At 39.7% G+C, this 18,273-nt stretch overlaps 1 protein-coding gene across 1 annotated transcript in view; it reads right to left on the bottom strand.

Moving 5' to 3' along the window:
• The window catches only part of FHOD3 (formin homology 2 domain containing 3), a 197,084-nt gene extending 179,614 nt beyond the window's left edge, over positions 1–17,470 (bottom strand). Inside the window, exon 1 of the mRNA XM_009707416.1 lies at positions 17,368–17,470. The gene's annotated coding sequence lies outside the window, so the exon portion shown is untranslated. The remainder of the gene's footprint in view (positions 1–17,367) is intronic.
• Positions 17,471–18,273: the final 803 nt, after the last annotated feature.

Below are 18,273 nucleotides of genomic sequence, written 5' to 3'. Positions count from 1 at the left end.
ACCATCCTGGTTTACAACATTTAAAGACAGAACTGCACCCGCTTGGTCATGATGCAGTCACATCGTGCCTGTACGCAGTAGCAGCAGCTGTTGCAAGAGACATTTGCATTCAGGAGGAGCAGTATTTCTCACACCATCACCTGATAAGGAGCAGTTCCTGCAACTCCACAGCAATCTGTTTATGTTTTAACTACAACCTCAGGTCTGGAGTGATGTCGTTAGCTGAGAATCTCCTCCAAGGTTCATGGTCTTTTGACTGCAGAGTAAAACTTAAAAATATTATACTTCTTATGGGCAGAAATCAGTGTGCAAATGCAAAGAGTCCAGTATGTTTTATTTCTAATAACTCAATGTTATTTAAGGTTGTCTTACAACTTCAGAGCATTGGTGTTTGCCATGCTCTCCCTCTGTTTTGCAGGTAAAAAACTGCTGCTGTGAACACATACCGAATCAATGTATTTCGGAATATCTGAGCAATGCACTGACATATAGATAAAAAAGTTCAAAAATTAACTTTATTTATAGAATTCAAACTTTAAATTGAATTATTGCAGTAAATGCAAAATAACATGACATGGTAGCAAAGGGAAAACCAGCAACCTAGCTATAAATAAGTTTCCCAGGAACTTACTTTCACCCTTATTCATACATATGTTTAATTCAAAGGCTAACATCATCACTGTCATGCCCCTCCATAGGCTTGGGGGGAAATAACACTTTCAGGCACCGTGCCAAAGTTCATGCAGTGATTACAGTGCTGAAGCTGGGCTCAAGTATGGCTCATTCCCCCTGGATCCACTACGACATGGTACATGGCTCTTCACTACACCACGCACAGAGGACAGAGCAGCCATAACACTCTGATTCCCTGACAATTACAAGTGCAGAATGGGGGAAGGACCCATAAATCAAGGACAGAACATGTGTTGCCTTATTCACACTGACCATATACCAAGAAATTACAGGTTCTTCAGAGTAAACAGGTCTTCTTCAAATACCTTCAGCATGAGTAGCATTGTACATTTTGGTATCCTTATAGTATAATAGGAATAAGAAGCTTCAGTCTCTCAAGTTAACACTGTTTTCCGGACCCAAATATATAATCTTTTTCTTTTTCTTTTCCTTGTACCTAGTCTTGTCTGAAGTAAGCAGATGATGCCAGATGCCACTAGTGAAATATTTTAGGATAGAAAAAAAAACAACAACAAAAAAAGAAAAACCCAACCTATTTTTTAGCCACAACCTTTGCAAGGGCATGCTTCTAAGAATAGCCATCTATGGGTAATCACAGCCAAACAGCAATCTGAATACTCTGGTTGTAACCACCTAATATATTCTGATACACATCTGGAAGAAGCTTGTCAATGCTTCAGCTACAAGTTAGGTCACATTAAGTTCTAATACCACTTGGGGACAAGACTGCTTAAGATCACAGCATGACTGTGGTCAAATGAAGTATCATATTAAGAGTGCAGGCCATGACTTCTTGAAATTAATTCGATACAAAAAGGCATTCAAAAGGTTTTTCTCAGCACAAAGTGGGAAACACTCTGAAAGAGGACTCCATGAGCACCTGCAGCACTTTCTCAAAGTTTCAGGCAGGAGTAGTTTTCTTCATCTATCAGAGAGTATTTTAAGGGCCTTGAATAGCTCTGGTCCAAACACAATTGCATAGGAGGACTGAATCTGGAATGCCTGTGAGAAAAAGCTAAGGAGGTTTTATCTATTTTACATGCAATTAATAATTACTGATTTGGCACCAACCACGCAGGCTTATGAGATCTCTTCCAACAATGCAGTTGAGCTCCAAGCCCTGTGCGGGCTGTCACTGAGCCACCTCTGTCCATGGTACCTGGCCAACCACCCCCGGGCCTACACAGGCCACCACGTGCAATGACTTTGGCTCTAGGTGGCACATCCAATCACATAGATGTTACATCAGGTTTGGAAGGACACACACTATAATTCTGTTGGCCAAAAGCTGGCTTTGCTGGTGTGGATTAATGAATAGGATTAGGGCTAGCTTTCCTGATTTTGGAAAGCTCAACTCTTTCTACTCAGGTCTTTGTTCAACTGAGGCAACGAGGCTGAAACCCCTTGAAATGACAATTTGCCATCCATGAACGTCACTGATGGAAAGCAACTATGTCCAGCTTTTGAAAATACAGGGCTCTTAGGTATCATTCAGTTCCAGTGGAATCAAGTACAGAACATGAGTCTTTTTCTGACCGAGCCCTGTGGGGCAGGCAGATTCTCCTCCTGATCAGCCTGGCACTCCCAAGCATGCGAGGACAGTTTATATGCACTCATAGGAGAACCAGTTCTCTGAGTTTACAGGTGGTCCTGTATCAGGCTAAAAGGCAAGTATTATACAGGGGTGGTTGTTTCTATAGTACATATCCAATGAGTATAAAACAGTACAAAGCTGGCTCCTAATCTTATATTCTTTCAGGCATTCCATCTCTTACTTGTCCAAAGAGATCTAGGGGAAGGTGATATTCACAGTACATAACTTTGGACACCAAATATAGGAGCTCAGTCTTTCTGAGATGGACCTAAAATCAAAGAGAAAGTCTTGCTCTTTTACTAGGTGATTCAGGGAACCATTATGCCCACTAAACACATAATGGTGCCGTGGCTTTTTATAACAAGCACTGACTATGCCTATCAACTACAGCAATAAGCACGTTGCAGCACCAGGATTCCCAAAGCCTAGAAGTCCAGATGTTTATGTTCTCCAACTCCTGAGTTCAGGAGCAGGTTGACAGGGGACTTTGTGTCTCCTTTCTCATCTCATCCCCCTCCACACACACCCAAATGCAATGAAAATCACTGAAGGACAAATACTTTTAATCAAGCTCAGAAATTCATATTTCATTTCATAAACCAGCTTATTCAACCTCTTCAAAGAGAGACAGACTAGACTCCTTGTATGAGGGAAATGACCATGGATATTCAGACTGAGACTCTCTATCACCAATGACTTTCTTGTCATAACTAAGAAAGCATATAGGCCTGAAGTAGTTTCTGCTGAGTCCCTCTACTGTTCTTGAGGAACTAGTTCAGATTAAGGTGAAATAAATTACATCAAATATTCAAGCTCCTTCTATATTAAACTGTAAGCGCAGACACACATTCATGACCTCATATGGAAAATGGAGAAACAAAAGATAACAGCAGATACGAAGCAAACTGCTCATCAGGGAAGAAATCCAGTTCAATCACTAAGACGTGTTGTGTTCTCTCTTGCTCAAGGAGTCTAACTAACTACCTGAGACAAGGTAACTGGAATTAGGTGAGAGAAATCCTGGCCTGTAATCCAGCTGAAAGGGATTATTTCAAATGATACTTACTACATAATTAACTGTCCTTATATACTCCAAAGGATTGATATAATTGCAAGATTTCAACAGACATTTCTGATAAACATTTACTTCTCAATTAAGTCTTGCTCTGAAGATGTTACACAAGAACTCAACATTACAGTTCTTCTTTAAATTCAAAAGATTTTTAGGTTAGTTCTTTGTATGTAAAAACCAAACAATTACACTCTGAGTGTAACTAGTTTAGTAGTCACCCCATCAAATCCAATACAACAATAGTTTCCTATCTATTTTCAGTATTTAAAGTGAGCCATCAGCCTCATGACATTAAAATTGAAGGCTCATTTCATATGGGAGAGGTATTGTTGCTTGTTATTAAAATTGCCTGATAGTTCCCACGAAAACATTCCTGGGTTTAGTTGTCCATAATTTCCTCAAGTTTTGAGCTTGGACTGAAACTTTCTCTCTGTGGTGTCTGAAACACAACACTTCCTTTTTTTCATGGAAAATTTCTAACACTTATTATATTTGGGATGGGTTTGTGGAAGGCAGAAGGAGGAAGAGAACATCTCACTGGAATTAAAAATACTGTTGACAAAATTTTTGGAAATTGGAATATTTTTGGATTTTGAGCTCTTTGGAAAACTCACAAAAATTATAATCTCATGTCAGTGAAAAAGCTCATACAGACCACGTTAAAATGTGTCTAAACTTTGTGCAGTTATAACATTTTAAAATAACTGTTGTCTGACACAACAGTCTCTACTGAACATATGCAATCAGCTGAAACCTCTGAATACTCCGTCCTTGGAGCTCAAAAGTGTCTCATAACTCTTCCAGCTGCTGCTCGCCAAGAAAGGACATAGCACTCAAAGGAAAAGCCGGCAGCTTGTGAAGGTTTTCTGGTTTTATTTTAAAGGAACTGTCTTATTACTCAGATGGTGTGGAGGGGAGAATTCTGATCTGAACACAGAAGGAAACAAAATTTAAACCCAGAGAATTTCAAAGAAATGAAAGAGTTAAGGGAGGAACTCTGATAGAAAGCCTGATGAGCATCTGAGAGTTATGAAGAGAGATGAAGTGACTGGGAGAAATGAGGAAAATAATAGGAAAGACTAAAAGTTATTTGGCTGGAGGGAACATACAGATTAGGACTGATGTAAGCGATGTCGAGGAAAGAAATGGACAAGAGATAAGAGACCAAAGCTGTGATTACATGCTTGATAGTGGTACTGCAACAGTCTCCCCTGTTTGTTTGTCTCAGGTCAACCTCAGGGTTTCGCTGGCACAGGAGTTTGTGTCCTACCGCTGAGAACTGGAGTGGGTAATTCAATAGTACTAAAAAAAAAAAATCCGAAACAACAGCAAAATATCCACCTTCTCATACTCTTTTTTCAGACGAACACATTCCTCTGTCAAGTTCATTACATCATCACACAAACACAGCTGTGGTGCCAGAACCCAGGACAGACAGTGCAGAGCTGGGAAGAGGTAATGGGAAGAAAAGGTGTTTAAGCCATCTTAAACTGGTGAAGAAATTCAAGTAAATGAATTTATGAATATTGATGAATGGATTGCTGATGTATATGAACTCATAGACTGACGCAGGTTAAAGGAATTTGATGCAGGAAGGGGCAAATGTATAGACAGATCAGAGAAACAAAACTAGGACAGGCTGGGCAAGAGTCTAAATGGGAAAAGAAAGCCTAACAGTAAAGATTAAAAAGGCATAAACAGAAAGTACTGTATCAGGTTTGAAAAACCAGCCCAAGGACAAGCCCCAGAACAGCACTTAGGCTTACTGAATCTTTCTGAATTTAGAATATGTCTGTTTTCAAGTGCCCCATTTCCTTATCTGCAACACAAAGATAATGCTGCCCTTTCAGCTCTTGGATAACATTTAGTGACAAACTACAGAAAAATCCCCGAGGAAAACAAACATAACAGAGTTTGCATAGCATGAAATAAATCCCAAAGCCTTGGGAAGCACAGATGATAAGACGAGCTATTTAAAAGGTGTTCATTAAGTGCACAGGTGTGATGGTGCTCACTAGCCGAAGCAGTGCAGCTGCAGAAAAAGCCGTACCACTGTGTGATCAAAGACTAGATCAGCTTCCACACAAAGGAGGCATGCATATCTCTAAAGTAAGATCATACAGGTATTTCTTAATTTTCAAGAGTTTTATTTATCATTCTTAACAGTATTCTTAGCACAGTTGTCCATAATAATCTTAGAGAACATAAGAAATCTTTATCAAAAACACATATAAAAGAATATTCTTAGCAATGAATATGTCTTGTTAATAAACACTGCAATCAATGTTTCCTTCATTGATATTAACCTAAATACTAAAAGCAAGATTATGGTGACCCACTACTGAATTTGAGGAAGTTGGAAACCACATCTCAGAGTTGCTGCCTTAAAAGCAAAACTTCTGCCCACCGTAGGGCCTGGGTGAGAAAACGGTGTCTGCTCCCCACGACTGCTCTCTGCATGCAGGGACAGGCTACTGAGATTCAGAGCACCAAGGGTGAAAGTCTGCAGATAGGGACCCATGTTACTCCAGAGACTTGAAGCTCGTCAGGAGTAAGTGCTGTGCAACCCCACTGTACCCAAAGCCAACTTGAGGCGTAACTTTAAAAATGACAGAGCTCTTTCAGAAGCAGGGATTTGGAGTACAAAATTAGGAAGTCAGGGCACGGAGAGGTCAGGGACAGAGACAGGACAGACAGGGATGGAGGAAGTTGAGATCCTTGTCTAGGCAGGTGATAACATATAGTAGGAGGGAAGTTAAGTAGGAGGAAGCAGGATATTGCCCAGTATTGGCAGAAGTCTTTAAGACCCCACCTATCATTTAAATAAATCCACTTAAAACACACTACAGATATACTAAATCTTGAGTAGTAGTTCAGTGACTCAAGTCAATAAGCTGTAACAGCAGAGCTATCTGACAGCACTCCTCCCAGCAAACAAGAGCATTTTAAAAGTTTCTCCATTTCAGGGAACTGTGAAATGTCAAAAGAAAAAATAATAAACTCCAAAAGAAATTCTGTCCATCCCAGACTTTTATTGAAGGCAACCCTTTGGATCTGCCCTTGAACAGTAATCTTTCCTGTGGGATGTTAACGCTCCTTGGCTTCCCGGCAGCAGGGAGATATTTCTGTAAGGAGACCCTCTCAGTAGCTCACATACCATTTTCCTTCCTTTAATGTGTCCTTTCAGGCCTGATACAATGTGCAGCCACTCAGGTGCAAACCTTAAACTCCTTCTCTCTATACTCTCTTTCATCCAGAGATTTTTAGATTACTGAGCAAGTTCAGCATCAATGCATTGCCCCACTCTTATTACTTACTCATTGCTTTTTGGAAACATCAATCTGTAGGACTAAAACATTGCAGCCTTAGTCTTAAGTCCACAGCCTTGTGGTCCTCCCCGTTCCTGTACACCCTGAATACCCCCTTCTTTTTTGCTTTAATCACTTTTGTAATCTCCAGGAGTGTTGGGGGAAAACCAAAGTACTTATAAGACTGGAAGAGAGAAGAATATTTGCTTTCTTGCTGTCAACAAATTAAAAGAGGCAAAGAAAAAAATTACTTAGTTTGCATGGCACCTACATCAGTAAACTCTCTTCACTAAAATCTCTGAGAAGAAACTTCAAAGTGACAGATTATTAAAAACCCCATCCTAAATGAAAGAGGTACTGTATTTCTAGCGGGTAGTGCAAGCCAGCACTCCCGTATTGCTAGAGGGCAGGAGGTGGGCACAGTCTCCTCTCCTGGCTTGACAGCACAGGCTTTAGCATCGAGAATTTAAATGGAAAAAGCTGGAAATGCCTCACATGCTGAAAACAGGAAAAATTCCTTCTTGTCTAGAAATATGGTGAAAAAGAAACAGTGTTATAATTAATAAATTAATAGTTTATCAATCTCCACTTTTTGTAAAACTTGGAGGAACGGGATAAACCTGTGCTTCCCCCCACTAGCAGGCAGGGACCCCCAACCACAACTCTTCTCCCTCTGGCTTGCAGAGGGAAGACACAAAAACTTGTCTGCCTTTCCACGGCACCTCGGCTTTGCTGCCTTATCAGGTCTGCTCAACCCCTGCCCACGCCTCCACTGACAACCTTCACGGACACATGGGGAGCGGGAGGATGCCAGGCTACGTTCTCCTCGCTTCATTCCAACGCCACCATCAGCAGCTCCAGTCCTGCACATGGGAGGTGGTGGAGTGGGGAAAGGGGGAGGGCAGTCAGCAGCACTGAAAGATGGTAAGCTGGTCCTTATACTTCATTACAGAGCAGCAAAAAGAGTTTCAATCTTTTCTCATTCAGCCCGTGTACCCACACAGCTATTAGCTCCTTCTGCCTTCCCAAGGGGCATATGCTGCTGCTCCTGTGCTCCTCAGGGCTATGCAGAACAGGCAAGCAGAAACCCTCCACAGCAGCAACCAGAAACATCAATATTCTCATATGCTTACTAAGACTATCCCTCACTGTCATCAGTTTATGAATATTGTACAGTTTTTCTTAGACATATATGTATGAGCACAGCATTTATGATAGGTTAACAATTAATACTGTGCTAATACATGCAAGTTCTATGGCTTAACTTTTAAATTCTCGAATCATCTATGTATTTTTAATATTTTGATGCAGTAACAATCAGAGGCTTAAAGCAGGTCACTGCCTCACAGTAATGAAAATAAGTATTTTAAGAGTTCACAGTCCACTGCTCCAGTTTTCTGCTTGCACCTATGAGAACATGATTGATAGAAATGCACATGCATGCACATTTGCAAAAAATCCAGACAGATAGGGCTAAGATATAACTTAAAATAATTCAAACATATCTGCATATGGAAATGAACTCTGAAGACATTTGAAGAATCTCATTTTTGACACGTCCTTATGTCACACAATAATCACCTTCATGGAATAACAGTCAGGACTTTCTAATTATCCTCCACATTTAATGCTACCTTCCCCCCTCCTCCTTTAAAGTCCTTAATTTTCCCTGCCTCTGTATCAGGATAGAGCACTCTGTGTGGCACCTTAGCAATCACCATCACAAATAGCTGTGGAAGTACCTAATCTTGAAATGGGAATAATAAAACTCTATTTCCCAACCATACTTCACCATGTTTTATATGCATATATTCAATATAAATAATTGATAGTGAAATCACCAGCAGCCGCATACTTTGTGCAAGCATTCATGTCTGTGTTGGCTTATGAATGTCTTTATTTTAGTCACGCTTCCTCCTTCTCTAATGAATCAGTTTTTGGATACTTTCAGGCTACAAGATTACTACAAAAAGGCAGAAATACTCTCTAATGTGTTCCTACCAGTTGGAATCCGTACATTGTTTTCAAGGCTCGTTCATGAAGTTTGAGTAGTTAAATCATATAACATCCACAATGGCTTTAAAGGCCCCTGGGACTACTTCCCAAGTATTTATTCTTTGCTTAGTAGTTAAGGATGTGCATTTTTCATGGTTCAGTTCCTCATTTTACACGGGGTCTGCATAGCCTGAGGTGTCACATTTCATGGGAATTTCACAAAGCATAAAAAAAAAAAAAATTACACAAAACCTGAAGATTCATTTTCATGGAGACATAAAGCAACCCAAAGCCTCTCAGCCTCTGTCAGCTTTCAAAACAAGGGAAATCCATAATTTTATGGTGGTGTTATTGCTGAATTCCATGTAGAGCATGAGAACCCTATATCCTCCTCACAAGCAGTCCCAACATGAAAGGCCATTTCAAATAACGCACAGAGCAAGGAACAGCTCAGTTTATTTGTAGATGTGTAAATTACTATAGGGTGGTTAAACTTTTGAACTCAAATTTGCTTCAGTGCCAATTCCCATCCCAGACTGGGAGGACTTGTACTGTACGGTATGTGTGAGGACCATCTGGCTCTGCTTCCAGACGGATCACGGATCAGAATCACATCCAGGAAGAAGGGAGAAGGAGGAGAAGAAAGGAGGAAGAGGAGGGAAGTGCTTGCACCACAAACTAAGGGAATGCTTAAGGTTGTGTTTGGTAAGAAACTCAGTGTAATGCATGCATAGATTGAATCTAATAAATACAATTTTAAAATATGCAGCTAAAAAATGGAGAAAGGAAATGCTAAAAGCATAGAAAGGAAAGCAAAGAGGATGTTATCCCTCTTTTTAAACTGCATGGTTTCCAAGGTCAAGCTCTCTCAACTACCCTTGTACAAGTAAACAAATACATTTAGTCTTAAAGAGATATTTGCAGAACTGAAAGAGGATTCAGCTACCAAGCCAAGGAGGTTTAGTGCTTATATTATTAATCATAGAGTTAGTATAATGTGCCCTTTTCTCTGGTACAGCGAAGAGCACTGTAATCTCATTATTTCTAATCTAAAGAGTTCATGAACCAGGATGTCAAATCCATTCGTATTTTTTCCTTCCATAGCTTTTCAAGGCACAAAACAGGCACATCTTGAGGTTTCTGCACACATGTAGCAGGAAGAGGTACTGAGCCATCATGTATAGGTCTGATTTTTCTGGGATTGTTACTTTTGATAGGAACTACAACAAATGGCACCTACAAAGCTCACGGATGGAAAGCTGGCAGTGTAGTCCATTTCACAAAGGGAGATGGCATGGCTGACTGCACCACAGCGATGCCGTACCTAAGCTCAGCAGTGCTGCTCATTAACAGCACAGGTCTTATTAGCACAGTACACTAATTTGCTAACACAGCTGCGGTTTGTTTGGTTTGGCGGGTTTTGTTTTGTTTTTTTTTTGGTCGTGCTGGTGAGGAACCTAGGTTGTATCTCTATGTGGAGCTGCCCCATACTATGTGAGCATAACAGCTTCCAGGTGGAGTTGCCATCTGTTGGCACGGTTTCCTGGGACTTCAGTCTGATGTCCAGCATAAAGTGAGACTGAGTCAGCAAGTCCCTCTCAGAAGCAACACTCCTAAGTAACCAAGCTTTAGACACTTGATTTCTCTTTAAAGCACAGGCCGTTACTACAGCTACTTTGAGATCAACTGAGAAGTTTACGTAATTTTAAAGGACTGCACATAAGAAGTCAACTTGAGTATGTACAGATATGTGCAAGAACTTCACAGTCCCATATGGATACCTGCACACTGAAGGTTAAGAGAAGACACTCAGGAAAGTCTTCATACCTGGCGTCAGGAAAAGAAAGAAAGGCAAAGGTAAGCGTAATCACGCACTGTCTGTTCCTATTTACTTGAGGCTGAACACTTTTCTACAGCTGGAAAACTTTAAACAGTTCTCCAGTTTACACTGAAACAGGAATAACACAAAGGTATACACGATACATCGTATTAGCTCCATTTTCACTACTAAACTTACATTAGTAGCATCTGTTTTACTGCTACAGTACCAACCCAGCAAGACATGTCTATTTAGAATAGACATAGCCTCTCACAGACCTTATTTCTTGTCTTTTGATATTTACACAAACCCTGCCGATGATACAATGCTTCACATACATTTACTGCAGAAGAATGTGCTTCCCCATGCTAAATGCTTTGTAATACCTAACCTTTAACACAAAAGGCCAAAGCCACATAATCTATCAGGGTGATGGAGGAAAATTCAAGAGCACTGGAAGCATTCGTGTCCTTGTAACAACAAGAGGTCTTTTTGATAAAAACAGCAAACTGATTCCTGGAAATGGATCATCCCCTGTTACAGAGAGCACACATAGAGACCCCAAGCATTCCTAGTAGCAGCTGGCTTGATGCAGAAATGCCACCAGCTCGCTGATAATTTCATGTGTGACTTTCAGAACGAAAGGGTTATCAGCAGCAGCTTCCACTGCCTGCTTGCAAAACCTCACCCTCACCTTCAACTTCCTCTAGCTCCCCGACATCTTTGGGCGCACAGCGTCTTGTTGACAGACAGTAACCAGATGGTCTGTTACCATCCAGCACTGAGTCGCTTCAGGAATTTAATCTGATTTCCCAGAATACGCAGCACAGCCTAGCAGTTCTAAAGTTGGCGTGCAGGTGGAATTGCGTGCCTCTGGCTTTATAAATAGGCCTAACCGTTGGTGGTTTCGATACTCGTCTTTGATTGAGCCGCTTACCTGTTGCTTTAGAAAACCTGACCTCCTGCCTGGGCATTCATTGGCAATTCTGAGTGACTCCGGTGGCTCCTGTCCACATTTGACCACCCTGTCAAACAGCTCAGTGTCTCCTAATTCCAACAGCAAAATCACTTTCTGTTTTACAATCAGTAGCTCTTAAAGCACTTTCTTTCCACTTTTTGTTGTTGTCAGCCACACTATACTGATTAATTAAAAGCACATGCAAAATACAGATTGAGAATTACCTTGCTGCAGTAGGAAGCAGAGGTTACTAAAAGGGTAACTACCCAGATATGGCTGAATCCTTTCCCTGCATCTATCCCTCTGCAAAGGTCGGCTCTCATTTACCAACTAGAAAGGTGGGGAATCAAAAGGTTCCCCCATCCTCATGCCCCAGTGGGGGACTGGAAAGTTTCAAGCTCTTCAATTCCCACTCCTGTACTTTGGGAAGTCGCTGCTCCTCTTGGGAACTTCTCCATCACTGGCAGTTCACAACTGTGCAAATTGCAGATACCAGGCTTGAAGGGAATTGTTTTAACGGATCCCTACATAATTTATACGTGTAGCAAATATCAGAATGTGCCTTGGAGTTATTTTTCACACATGATTTCAGTGTTTTGAGATACTTAGTTCTTTCTTATTTACATTTTAGGACTCACATAGGATTTTTCTGGTAAAAGTCCCCCATAAAATTACTTAAAAGTCCTAAAAGGCCTCGCAAGACAAAGAGAGAAAATAAAATAACAGCACTGTTATATACTCATTCTATCTGCACAAAGATAAAAGCATGCATGTACAAATGCAATTCCAAACAAATCACATTTAATATTAAGGAAAAAAATGTAGGACATTATAATAAAGCTGCTGTTCTATCAGATCAAAGATGCCGTTGACTTTGTGTATGAACCTGTGAACCTTTAATCCTCTTAAATGATATGTCATCATCCCTCAGAGTACATCAGATCTCTCACACAGGACCATCGCCTTCATATTCTGTGCTTGCACCAGTATGTGCAGAGACCAACAGGACTTTACCACTTTATCAGATGTGCAGTGGGCCTATGACAGGAAAACCCATAACTGGTTCTACTGTAACCTAGTCTTCTGCCCAGATTATTGAATTAAGTATAGATTATTGAAGTTTTGGCTATAATGTCCCTGAAGATATTTAAAAGACACATAGACATAGTGCTTAGGGACATCATTTAGTGGTGGATGTGGAAGTGTTAGGTTAATGGTTGGACTTGAATGATCTTAATGGTCTTTTCCAACCTAAATGATTCTATGATTCTACATATTTTTAATTTTAGATTATAATAACAGCTTTGGGGGAGAGAGGTTAACTTAAAGCACCAACATTGCCTCAAATCATAACTCTTAGGCTCCTTCCAAGCCTTTGTTTTCCTTTATTTCTTAAAAAAACAACCCACTAAAAATCCAAAACTGCCAAACAAAATCAAAACCATCTCTCATCCAGACTTTAAACACAAATTCTTATTGCCTATATCTCACTAAATCAGAGAGCTGCATACAAAAGCTGCATTTGATTCAAACATGGTCTAATATGAGCACAGATTGATGTCCCATTTTTTCCTCAGCCTTAGTTCTTTGAAATTTTGCGCTGTAACAAGGTCAAGGCCTCTTCCTGCTTGGGCTGGACACCTGGCTTATGCTTTCAGACCCCAAGAATGAACTCTAGCTTTCATCTAATTACAGACACCTCTAAATACTGTTTTGAAACCATAAGCAGGCAATTTGGGATCCAAGTACACAAATATACTCTGAAAAAGAGGCTGGATAACCTTTTGACAACCTCCTCATTGGCTGTGAGGGACAGACAGGACAGGATCCCACCAGGTAGAGCTCCTCACATCATGGTCTCAGCAGACTCATCCCTGAACCCTCATATCTCACTTATTCAGTGTATTTTTAAAACAATTAAGCCTTGGTCTACACAAGCTCCTTTTCTTTCTCACCTTTCCAACAGCACTGGATAAATTAACAGAAAACATGAAGACTACCATAATTCTGCAAATTATTTAATTAGTCTGTTCTTAGCCATAGCATTTCATGTGTCGCTTTCTCATTTTGTGCCAGGAACAGAAGATCTCAAAATTATATCCAAAACATCTTCAAAATTACAATAAGATTTATATTAATCCTCATCAGTTGTGGCCATTTTCATCTATCTTTCACACACTTCCATTTCTTTTTGAATATTTAGGCAACACCCACCACATTGCAATCTTGTAACTGGGACAGAAACTTTTAACTTCAGTGCTATGAGTGAAGTTCATTATCCTTACCGATCATCGTCACGAAAGGGAAAAAAAGGAGAGAGGGGCAGGGAAAGCAAAGCATGCCTGTTTCTGGGGGGCAAAAAAATCCCTCAATACACAGTTTCTTTAGATGTCCATAATAACTAAAAGGAATATCGAAGAATAAATTTAGGCTGAAGATCTAATAAGTAAGGAGGAATGAAAGCTGTTTTCCAAACTAGTCTTTCAACAGAGTAACACTTGAGAGAAGTCCTGGCTACTGTTGGTTTAGGGCCTACAAAGTGACCAAAGGGAACACTTTGGGAAAGGCACTGTCAAACAATCCCAGTTCAGGAGACCTGAGCAGAAATAAACAGTCCCTCCTTAGCAGTCGACAAGAAACTGTCTGGATTTCTCAGTATTGTATGTAAAAGCCACACTTATCTTCTCTTCACTATTTCACCATTAAAGTAACTAAAATTTTCGTGAGTCATATTTAGTCATTTTTTTGGCAGCTCGATCTGGCTTGAACCAAGTCAAAACCACTAAGCAGAAATTCACATCGAGGAAACATTAGAATGAAACAATGCAGACCTTTGGAAAAAGGAAAGCAACGTCCGCAAGAAATAATGTGTACCTGGGAACTCACTGAACCACCTACAACCCTTATGTGTACATATATTCCCAAGCTATTTTCCCTCCTAGGTCCAAATCTATTTCTTGAAGACAGCAGGCAAACAAGTTCACAGGAAACACTGGGAAATTGCTCAGTTGAGACGACGGGCAGCCCTGCATGGGCGAGCTCCGGAGGCGGAGGAGGCAATGCTGTGCCTCAGGTTGCCATTTACTGTCACAAGCCCTGCAAGCTGGGTTAGGATCGCAACAGGAAAACAGTGAATTACAACAAAGGTGCTGGAGAATGCAGCCAGAATATGGAACTAAGGAGAAATTCCATTCCTTTATGATTCAGGTTAAATGCAGTGAAAATAAGAATAATATATTCCACTCCAAAAGGATCTGCAGAACAAGAACACCACAGCAGTAAGGCACAAAAATTCTAGACAATTAGACAATGACACCTTTTTTTTTTTCTTTTTTTTTTTAAATCTGTGTAAATTAACACTGACTTTAAAACTTTTGGGACCACCTCAGTGCTAACTATGATGTATCTTCAGTAAAATTTATTCACCTATTCACCAGTACTCTGCGTTTAGTAAAATGCAGTACTGCAATAATACACACAACTGTCACAAAAAACCCCAACCAACGCTATGGTCTTCCAAAAATAATATACCAGAAACACTCTTACATGACGTATTTCATGTTTCTTTTCAGCACCCTCCTCAATGTATTTGGATAAGATTGTCTGGCTACACTGTACTTCCAAACCTGTCCTTATCTCATTGCACATGCAGACCTATTCAGAAAGTACATGCTGGCTCCTGGAACTGCACAGCAGCTGACATAATCTTGGAGCTGTAACAAGCTTTGAACTTCCTGAAAGACAATCAAGATAAATTTAGTTTCTGAAGTAAAACCCACATCACACAGAAAAAATTGTATTATTCTAAGAGATGCTAGGATACACTACCCAGAGAGAAACTTGAGCTTCACACACCAGCAAAATAAGGGAAAAAAAGACCTGATTTTACAAGGTAGCAATTCCTAAAAGCCTCTTCTTAAAACAAGGTTTTTAGCTTTATGGCGTACTTCTACATGGTTAGTTTTTGTTGTTGTTTTGTTTGTTTGTTTTATATTTATTTTGAACAAGCTGTGATCACTTGTTAACAACAATGCAACAAGATGAGTTTGCAGTTTCCTTAGTATGATGCTGCGGACATTGGCACTAAGGCTCTGTTTTATCATTCTTTGAATTCAGTGCAAAATCTTGTAACTTCAGACCATGGACACAAAACTTTTCAGAGCTAGAGAAGAAACACAACAAGAAAGAGACCGCTGTGATCTCCTTGAATTCTGGATGCATTAGGGTATATCCTAGTAACACAGATAACATTTCATTCCTTTTTTCTTTAAAAAAAAAAAAAAGGAAAGAAAGAAAAGAAAAAGAAAAAAACAATCAATGTAGAAGGGAGTTTGAATTCTTCTCAATCTGTATCTGGATGATGTCAAAAGAGATCTCAGTAAGATGAAGGTACATGCAATACTGTGATGAGATCACTCAGATGTGACTGTCTCTGGTGTCAGCAGATCATTCTGTCACCTCTGAGGCTCAGTGCCCTGGACCTTACCTGACATTGGAGCAGGAGAGCTGCAGGGCTATCCAGCATTTTGATTATGAGGCCATTTACACTTTACACTGCTTGGGTAGCGTAAACACCTATCAGGCTTCCTTGTTTTGATTTTTCAATATTTGGCTGCAAAACCCAGCTGAAGGGCAAAGACATCATCCAGCCACACTAGGTCAGTGCCAAGCTGATAAAGGAGTAAGCCCCTAAACTGAAGGCCAGACTGTCCTATACAGCACCTTTATTGTGCTTACAGTCTGAATTTTCTGAGAGCATCTATGGCCAGTTTTCTCCCAGAAACTTCTTATTTCAGCTGTAAAGAAAGTCTTTTTTCTTTCATATGTTTCTGCGTCCTTGTCTAGTTTCATTGTGGTTAATAGCCTTTTACTTTTGAGTACATACAAGCTACTATTCAAGTACATTTGTGTCACTGCACAACTACTGACACAGAACATAATTTCTGTGGTACTGGTTTGGTTTCTTTTATATCCCCAAGAGCTCGTATTTGTGCAGTCTAATCTTCAAGTTCTTTGCATGAAGCCACACTTACTATTTGCATCCTTGCTTTCTATAACTTAGCATTTCTGGTTCTTACAAAATCCTTCTCCTTATTTTCGTATTTGTTTTACTCCTCAATTTGCAGTTTCAGTTTTGGCAGCTAAACACATTAAAGTGACATTTTTTAAGACAGCTATATTTGTCTATCTAAGAAAACTCAAATGAGCAATCCACCACAAGTATGCATTCATTAGCACTCTCTATTTACTAAGAGATCATGCAGCAGCAAAGATCCCTTGGCGTGACTGTTCTCCTCTCACTCATAAACCCTCAAAATACTGCAGGAACTCTCTGAATTTGCAGCCCGGGTTTCCTGGCTGCATGAAAATTACACAAATTCATTTGGGCCACAATACAGTAAATCAGCTTTCTAATCCAGTAACACACCTTTTCCGCATCACTCTCCAAACCTCACCTTTGCCAGTTATCTAAGTGCAAAGAATATAATGTAAACCTCTGATTACCTGTTTAACTCCAAAATATCAGACAGCTAAAAATTGTTTCCAGCCAACTGACCTTAAGATATGACTGTCTCACTGTTTATTCCATAGCTACTAATCACACTCCAAGAAGTTATTTTGCTTTATGCCCTTATACATTTACAATTACCTGGTGACAGCTTTAGAATGCCTTTTCTTTCTTAGAATTACAAATTTTCAGTATAATCTACAGGAAAAGCTGGACAATGGAGAGACTATCAATATTTGAATTTTCCAATTCATCTTGCTCAGCAGTGAATATTAATCCCCTCTTAATTTTCCTGCATAACATGCAAGAATCGGGACCAAACTGGGAAACATGTTCCAAGACACTTAACACGGCAAGTTGCAGCAGACCTGTGAGAGCTTCAGAGCAATAAAAACAACTTTTGGATGCATTTCCTTTACCTCTCAGGATGTAGTTCTGATAATTCTGGTCGGCCTCTGCTCCCACTTTGATTAAGCAAGTCAGACCCTCAGCAACAACAAACTCATGAACCAAGTCCTTGTCATCCTGCAAAAGGAGAAAGGAAAAGCTGCATTAGAATTTTGAAAGACTAGGAAACAGGATATATCATAATGTAAAACCAAATGCATGCCTGCCACATTGATTTTATGTTTCGGATGATGTAAGCAAGTTGATATGAAAGTTGTTATATAGAAGACTAAAAGCAGAATTCTGAATTTTAAAAACAGAATTAAATACATCAATGCAAAGCAAGAAAAAACCAAGCTTTTACCTTTAAGTCAACTATGGAAAATTAAAATCAGTAAAATATGACTTCTGATTTTTTCATGAAAGGCTTGCAGACATTCTCCCCAATATTATAATCTCATCATATCACATAAACAGACATCCTTAAAGCCTTAAAGTGTCGGGATCAACAAGAAAAGGCCATCTCTACACCTTAGCATAATTCCAGTTTCAGTATTTTAAGTGCACACAGTAAAAACTTTAAAACTGGTATTATTGCAACATACTATTATATTAATTATCTTAACATAATATTAATTCATTATACTTCAAATGGGAAAGTATACTGTTGAATATAAGAGCACTAGCAGATAATATTCCCACACTGTGATGGGAAACACAGCAAATATATGAAAAAATATTCCTTAGTATTTCATGGGAGTTTATACTTGTTAAAGTGACTCACTTTTGTTTTAAGTATCAGTCCTTTACTCGGTGCAGCAGAATAAGCCCGTATCACAGGTATAATGTGATATCAGGGAGAGGAGGGCTTTGCTGGGCACTACACGCATAATACTACGCTAAGGGACTATATAGGTTTTCATACACAACAGTGTATT

Source organism: Cariama cristata, unplaced genomic scaffold, assembly GCF_000690535.1.
Source record: "Cariama cristata isolate BGI_N322 unplaced genomic scaffold, ASM69053v1 scaffold4019, whole genome shotgun sequence".
In the NCBI taxonomy this organism is placed as follows: domain Eukaryota; kingdom Metazoa; phylum Chordata; class Aves; order Cariamiformes; family Cariamidae; genus Cariama; species Cariama cristata.
The sequence above is the reverse complement of the archived record's forward strand: the minus strand, read 5'-3'. Positions and strand labels throughout refer to the sequence as shown.